Genomic DNA, 7,480 nt, shown 5'->3' on the forward strand with positions numbered 1-7,480 from the left:
CTCATTTACTTCCTGAAATTAGAAAAGCTCTTCTGATTTCATTTGCATGTTGAGATTTTCTATTATGACTTGTATTCAATTTAGCACAGTAAAGTATGAAGCGAATCTGTTCATTTAATCTGTTTCCTGAGCCAGTATCTCTGCAGGAAGAGATATCCTACCTTCATATGTGCGTGTGCTTGAGAGCAATTGTTTGACTATAGCTCCTATTAATATAAATCAACATCTACAAAGAAAGCCTCCTCTATTCTGCAATTCATATTTATATAAATAGAAAAGTAATGGATTTTGAAAAGAGTCCAATAGGTTTGAGCTTCTAGAATTATCCCAAGAGTATAGACAGGATTGAAATATTTCAAGGTGTTTTAGAGTGGGGTATTGATAAAGTATTTCCATGTTTGCTGAGTGCCTTTGAGCTGGCAGATTCATACTAATAAAAGCAGAAGCCAGGAATAGTTATAATACGCTTAATTAACTCTACGCTTATTTAATGCCATGGTCCAGATGAACTCTAGATAGGGAGACATAATACATATAGCTCATTAAAAAATAATTTGGACTTCTCTAATCTATATTTGCATAAAGTTCAGGTCCTTATCCTGAAGGTATTAATTATTTTCTAATATTATTATTGAAAAATGGATGCCCATGAAAAAATAATAATTAGAGGAATGCTGGCTAATATAATTCAGAATCACATAAAATACTCATGGAGTATTTTCTTTAGGAAAAATTAACCTATTTGTTTCTGTTTATACAAATTAGAAAGGCACTTGCTACAGCCTTTGTGTTTCCACAGGGAACAGGTTATTTTTACTTTGATCATATTTTAGGATTCATTTTCTTAAGGATAGTATGTGTTATTTTGAGAAAATATATGCAGTGAATTAAAAGAAACTGATTAACTGTTACATTCGGTGAAATCTCATATGACACACTTCTTGAATTTGATGGTGAATCGCTAACAGTGAACAATTCGACAAATCAACTTCTAGCAAAGAAGCGATAATGGCATCCCAAATAAGAAACAGCAACTTGAGCTGAATGTGCTACCGGAAATTTTTATTCTATGCATTTAAAAAAATGTTTTTCCTATCTATTTTATATGTATACATTACACCTCTTTTGTATAAATGCACAGGCCAATGGTTCTATCAAATACCCTTGATATTTACAAAAAAAAAAAAAATCAAGAAAAATAAACAAGTGGTCAAGGAAGAGATTACAAAGGTGCAGGGTTGGGAAAGCCAGCAATCAACATTCATCTCCCAGTTCTGGGCACCAAGCTGTGTGCATAACCCATTTGCCTAATGGTGTCTCATGAAGCTAATTTTTGACCCCGTCACTCTCTGCCAGAATGTGAATGGCAGACGAATCCAAGCCTGGTTTGCATTCTGTCCTATGCCAAATATCTGTCCACCCTACATACTGCTGAGACTTTTTCTGAATTCTGCATCTTAGTTCTTGTTTTTAGATAATTTCCACTATGAAACCAAAATGGACTAAGCTTAAAACCAACAAATAGTATTTTACGGTATATCCGTCCGTCTCTTAGTGTGGGATTGGGGACCCTGTCAAAGTTCTCCCCAATTATTTTGGAACTCCTAGTATAACCTGAAAAAAATATTTTTCTTGCTCTCGTTATTGCTTCATATTTTGAAGGCAATATTTGCTGCTAGCATAATCAATGCCCACACAATCCTTCAAAGAATTTTTAAGACTGTTGATATTGCAATAAGTCTCTTGATGGTAATCACTGAAATCGAGTTATGTTGATATTCTACTGAACAGAAGCTGCTTTGCTGTGACAAAACTTAAGTTACCACTAATGTTGAGAAATCCACGTGTGGCCATTAGGCTATGTTTAAGAGAGTAGAAGCCCTGGGAACCAGCAGTTAGCGTAATGGCTATGTCGCTGGACTCCCATGTAGTCGATCGCAGTTCACGTCCCGGACTCGGTGACTTAAATCTCACGCCGGGCGCGTGTGCGTGCGTGCCCAAGATCTCAAGAGGAGAATGGAGGAGAAGGGATTGCGGTGTGATCATCCCCCCTGGGGGGTGATTTCTCGCTTTCTGTCTCTATGTCTCTCTCTGTCTGTCTGGCGAGCGCACGCACCCTATAGCAAAAATCTCTCAAAAAAAAAAAAAGAAAAAAAGAGAGTAGAAGTCCTTTCTCCCATTTCTGTGGGATGCTTAATACAAGCATCCCAGGTATAAACAGCTAGAGTAGCCACTTCATGGTCCCAATATCTCATGCAAATTTGGTGAAAACAGATTTTATTTTTTTCTCAAAGTCATTGTCTCTGGAATACAAACATGAGGTCATTCGATTGGCCAAAGAATGAAGTATGTGCTCATAACTACCTTCTCCTTAATTGTCATCAAACTCAAATTGAGCTAACATAGGTTATTCTTTTTTTAGGACAGGTTTTTGCTACAGGGTGAGTGTGCTCACCCGAAAGACAGAGAGAGACAGAGAAATAGAAAGCGAGAAATCCCCCCCCCCAAGGGGGATGGCCATGCTGCAACCCCTTTTCCTCCATTCTCCTTTTGGGATCTTGGGCACGCACGCACACACACCTGGTGTGATTTTAAGCCTCTGGGTCCAGGACTTGAACCACGGTTGACTACATGGGAGTCCAGCGACATAGCCATTTCGCCAACTGCTGGTCCCTAGCGTATGTTATTCTTTAAGATAAAGTATTTTCTATGTAGATATGTCAATAAAATACATCTCTAGTGGGTGGCCTCAATTCATTATTTGTCTAGAAAGCTTAAATAACATCTGATTATCCACACACACAAACACACACACAAACACACACACACACACCAGAGAGTCTATGTGCTGATATACATATGGATATATCACATTCCAGAGTGTTTATGTGCTCCACCAGAGAGAGATCAAGAGAGAAAGTCAAAGAGAAAGTGAGAAAACATGTCCCTCATTCATCAAAAGGGGCATAGTCATGCCGTAATCCATTCTCCTTCATTTCGCTTTCCTTTCAGGATTTTGGGCACTGCATACACACATATGGCATGTTTTTCAAGCTGCTGGGTCTAGGAATTAAAATGTGAAGTTGGCCATGTGAAATCAGCTGTTAAACTACCAGACTATGGGCTGTTCCCACTATCTGAATTTTGGAGGACTGTTTATGACTAAGCTTGGAACAAGCTCCTCCTTTGTCTCCTGATGTCTAGTTTATGTGCCAGAAAGCTGATTTATTAAACCTGATCTAATAGATTTACACCAGTCTCACTTAACTAATGCTATTGTTTCCAGGAAATGGAGTTAGGTCAGGAAACGTAAAAAAAAATTAAAAAATTAAAAAGAGAGAGGGACCAGCAGTTGGCATAATAGCTATGTTGCTGGACTCCCATGTAGTCAACCACAGTTCGAGTCCCAGACCCAGTGGCTTAAACTCATGTCAGGAGGGTGTGTGTGTGTGTGCCCATGATCCTGAGAGGAGAATGAAGGAGGAGGGATTGCGGTGTGGCCATCTCCCCTAGGGGGGTAATTTCTCACTTTCTGTCTCTCTCTGTCTTTCTGGTGAGCGCATGTGCCGTATAGCAAAAACCTCTCAAAAACAAAACAAAAACAAACAAACAAACAAAAAAGCAGAGAATTTGAGTGTATTTTGACCAAATTTCTTCTGTGCATTTTATTTAGAGACACTTATTTAGCTCAGAAGATTTCTGCCATTTGTAGGTTAAGCAGAGGATCCATATCCAAATTACTTCTGGTGCATGCTAGAAGGTATGAATAGAGCAGAATTTGGTTGCCTGAGAGTTAACACTGCAACAAGGTACAAGAAAACCTCTTGATTTGAGTGCTAAGACAGAGATACAAAGAAAATATCTAAGGTCAAATCTGTATGTACTTAGAGTCTTGGAAGATAGGGAGCAAAGAGTTAGGGGTACTATTCTTACTAATAAGGCTTTGAAGACAGCAGGGAGGCTGTCTGTAAGGCTCAGATAAGCAACTAATCAATATGGCAAAGGGTAGCTTATTAATAGTAACAGATAGGATTTTTGCTGGACAGTGACACATATGAGACTGTCAATAGTGATGAATATGAGCCAATGTATGTCGAGCACAGAAGGAGGCTTCAGATGAGGTCTCCTTGGCAACAATCGAAAGGAAGTCCTTTATCTAGAATATTGAAGGCTGCTTTTTGTTTGTTTGCTTTATTTTATTTTTTATTTTTTTTCCCCTGAACACAAACTTGTCTGATGAAAATGCTACAGGAACATTTTAAAAATAAATTTTATACATTCTTTGGGAAGAAACAAGCTCCGGTTAAACATATGCAATGTCCACACCCAGAGATAAAATGTAGTCATGTAACAACAAAACCAGTTTTCACTAAATGGGATTTTAGAAGGTGGAGTTACTAAAATGGAAGTCCCCCTGGTTTCTTCCATCAAGGAAAACATGAGGCAGAAAAATCACCTATCACAGGTGAAAATTATTAAGGTTCCTACAGGTGGGAAGAAAGAAACATGTTTGAATCACCACTTATGGAGAGGGCTCGTTGTAGGTTTACAGGAGAAAGATCAAAGGGCTGTTTCAGCAACCCCGTCTCTAGGCCTCAAGGTAACTTTGGCTTCCTTTCCTAGTCCCTCTTCTGGTTCATTTATTTCCTGCCTTTACCTGTGTATACCTCTTGCTTTTGTACTTTCACCTCCTCTCTAATTTTTGCTGATTCATCTTGTCAATTTCCTCATGGCGCTCATTTATTTATTACAGTATGTCTTTTTAAATTAATTATTTTATTTATCATTATTACTATTTTTAAAGTTTGTTATCAGGCATGGATACTCACCAGAGAGAGACACAGAGAGAGAGCGAGCGGGAAAGAGAAAGAGAAGGTCAGAAAGTAAGCTGCCTGGTCCAGGCCTCACACTGTGGTCAGCCATGAGGGAGTTCAGCACCTCAACCACTATGTCACCTGCTGGCCCCTCTTACGTATTTTAAATCCTTGTCCTCTGTGGTCCTTCACTTAGAGTTGGATAGTCACTATCATTTTGTGGTCTTATAAATCCATAATACTCAAGTCAATGCACCATCTTCTCTGCTGGCCAGCTTCAGACAACTTTGTTCAAGAGGAGACTGTGGGGACCAGCAGTTAGAGTAATGGCTATGTTGCTGGACTCCCATGTAGTCGACCACAGTTCAAGTCCCAGACCTGATGGCTGAAACTCACTCCATGTGTGCCCAAGATCCCGAGAGGAGAATAGAGGAGAAGGGATTGCGGCGTGGCCATTTCCCCTGGGGGTTGATTTCTCACTTTGTATCTCTCTGTCTCTCTCTGTCTTCCTGGTGAGCGCATGCACCCTATAGCAAAAACCTCTGAAAAAAAAAAAGAGGAGACTGTGAGTGTGAAATAAAATCAGGGTTATGGTCAGCCTTCCAGAGCTCCACTGTGCAATGCTTTGTTAGTCATTCTCAGATGGTATATTTTGACCTCAAATAATGATAGTCTAGTATATATTATGGTGTAGTAGTTTGGAAGGAGAAGAGAAAAAGGCCATTAAAGAGGTAAAATTTTTTAAAAAGCCAAAATTTCTTTGATTTTCTGCTTTGGTTAGAGTCTGCCAACTCTTAGGTGGAGGCTGTTAATGTTATTGGATTGTGTATAATTTGAATGAATGTGCAGGGTTTGGTGAAGTTAATAAACATTAATATTGTATGCATTAAAATTTATTTTAAATCTCTTAGCTTCTATTGTGTGTATTTCCTCATTATTGACAATATTATTGAGAGGTAAAGGGGATTATCTCTTGAGATAGAGTAAACTATTTAATGAATGGTAAGTATTCTTTATTTTTTGTTGTAACACTTGGCCTGTCTATTGTAAATCATATATTTGAAAGAATCAGGCCACAGCAGGGATAGTTGAAATTCTCTCATTTTCTGGGAGGGGGAGGTTTATCAGGATAAGAAAATGAAGGACAGCATCAACACTTCCATGCTGTCATTATTGACAAATTCAGTCCAATCTGGAGAGCTGGCTCTGGCAGTTGCTCTCTCAGACCGGCTATCCAAAGTCACTTTATACATCTGCGGAGAGCTTTAGGAAGAAATCCCTCATTGAAAAGGAGCTAGTGGCATATTTCCTGAAATATTTCTTAAAAGGATTGAGAAGAACTCAGTCTGGTCTACTTTCTTTCAGCCCGTTTTATTAATATCAGGAGAATAAATGGATATGTGGCATGCATCCTGAGTGCACACGTAATGTTTCTTTTTCCCTAGAAACTCTTACTAGGACCTGTCTCTGAGCTCATTCATACGTCAACTGTTACATGCAAGAATATGGGGTTAAAAAGATAAATAAGTTGTCTGAATAGATGAGAATAGTCTAGAAAAATCAAAGACAGTTGTAAGACTGTAAGTGCACTGAGACACTACAGGTATTACGATCGAGACTTGCACAGAATGTAGTGGAAGCATTAAAGGTGACTTGGTCATTTAGACAGAGTTTCAGATAGGTGATAGTTCTTGAACTGAAACCTCACAGATCCAGACTTTCCATGCATGCACCCAACTAAGTGTTTAATTTACTTGCAGTCACTAAGTTTTACCAAAATTCCTAGGAGCTGATATTATTATGTTATTACCCAAAAAAGGCCATTATTCAGACAAGAGAATTATGTGAAGAGAGTTTAGTTCATTTGTTCAGAATACATAGTTTTCAAATTATACAGTCAACATTCAAACTATTCAAACTTAACTCCCCCTCATTCAAAAGTCTGCGCTTTTAGTGATTACCCTACATCAGTTGTGTATGTACATATGTGTTTATATATGTATGTGTATTTGCATGTGTATATGAAGCATTAGGATCAGATGAAATCTGTGAGAAGAATCAATCAGGCTTTCAACACAAGACTGAATTATTCCAGATTAGTTTTTATATATTAGATATAACCAAGTATTGGGAAGAAGTAAGAAGGGGCTAAATCCTAAAGGGTTTCTCATCCTGTATTTTAATGGCAAGAGGTGTCCCTGAGGATATTTAACCTAGGACATCCTATGGCAATATTAATTTTAGAAAGGTTATTATGGGTCAAGATAGAATGGAAAAAGAAGTAAACAATTTTAGCAGTTTAGGTATGAAACATGAAGCATGAACTAAGACTGTGATAATGGAAATACAGGAAAAAGGATAGTAAAAAATATAAAAGAATCCGTAGTCATGATCAAATTTGAAAAATTTGGCAGGAAGATAGTTGCCCACTTTTCTTGCTTAGATGATTTAATTCATGGTGGGATCAGGTACACTATGTAGAGAATATTGAATAAAGAAAAAAAGCATATGAATAAAGGCATGGTAGAAAATAATCATGAAATCATTGATGAAAATGTTGAATTGAGACATTTATAAAATATTTAGAAGCTAAGATAGAGTTCAAGGTGGTGGGGAGAAATGTGCAGTGACATTTTTGCTTTTGTTGCTTTGCATTTGCCATGAGA

General features: G+C 38.0%; 1 pseudogene; it reads right to left on the reverse strand.

Moving 5' to 3' along the window:
* LOC102496917 (leucine--tRNA ligase, cytoplasmic-like) overlaps positions 1 to 6,067 on the reverse strand; it is a 192,220-nt pseudogene extending 186,153 nt beyond the window's left edge.
* Between the last annotated feature and the right edge of the window lie 1,413 nt (positions 6,068 to 7,480).

The sequence above is a fragment of the Tupaia chinensis genome, unplaced genomic scaffold (genome assembly GCF_000334495.1).
Source record: "Tupaia chinensis unplaced genomic scaffold, TupChi_1.0 Scaffold000126_2, whole genome shotgun sequence".
NCBI lineage: Eukaryota > Metazoa > Chordata > Mammalia > Scandentia > Tupaiidae > Tupaia > Tupaia belangeri.